The sequence below is a fragment of the Condylura cristata genome, unplaced genomic scaffold, assembly GCF_000260355.1.
Source record: "Condylura cristata isolate star-nosed mole 26May11 unplaced genomic scaffold, ConCri1.0 scaffold00007, whole genome shotgun sequence".
NCBI lineage: Eukaryota > Metazoa > Chordata > Mammalia > Eulipotyphla > Talpidae > Condylura > Condylura cristata.
The window spans coordinates 36,958,851-36,959,882 of NW_004567108.1; positions in this window are offsets into that span (position 1 = coordinate 36,958,851).

A 1,032-nucleotide genomic window follows, 5' to 3' on the forward strand; every position below is an offset into this window, starting at 1 on the left:
CCTGTCTATTCATCACATTATCATGTCACAGGACCTATCTAGGACGTTGTTTGGCATAAGAGACATGTATTACTTAGTAAGTACACAAATTTCAGGTGAGAGAGCATTAATATAGTTTCTGGAAGCTGGATATATACTAATAAAGAAGCGGAATAGCTAAGTCCATAATTGTGTGTCTCAAGTCTGGAGTAATTCAGAACAATGCGCGAATTCCTATTTTATCACCTTAGTCCAATTTCTATACCTTTCTAACCATCAATTTCTTGATCTTTGAAATGCAGATAAAGCATATGCTTCAAATATATAATGTGATGATTAAGCAAAATGTTCAGTACAATGTCTGATATATCAGCTTTTAATAAGTGAATCCAGCAACAATTATACTGGTGATCATGGCCCTTGCCTCCAGTTGAAAATTCTGATTTTCATCCTCATCTATATAATGGATTTTCAGTAAGCTTTGTCAGTTGCTATTAGCAAATAAAAATATCTCTTATTATCTGCAATAAGATAGGCAAAGGCCTTGTATTTCTTTGACTAATAGCAATATACCTATTACTAGATACTCATGTTATTTATACATGCAGACTCCCCTTAAAAATTACTCTACCACAGCTTCATGAACATAGCTATTTTGTTGACTGTAAAAGTTTTCTTTAAATGAGTTTCCAGGTATACTATTATGGGTAACATATTTTCATATCTTCATACATATCATCTATCTATCTATCTATATCTATCTATCTATCTATCTATCTATCTATCTATCTATCTATTGCTAGGTTGCTTTTGTATTGGCTACTTATTCTAACTTTAGGATCCTTATTTGTAATTAAAAATGAAAAGCATAACTATACTTTCCTGTGTGTTCCTTATGCACTGGGGATGGCAATATTTTGGACTGGTAACTTGTTTTAAGGCCACTACACCCCAAAGCAACCTCTCTCACAGTGACACTGGAGATTCACTAAGGTCATGTGTGACATTAAGTGCACTACCTAACCAAATACAATTTTTAAAAAATTATTATTT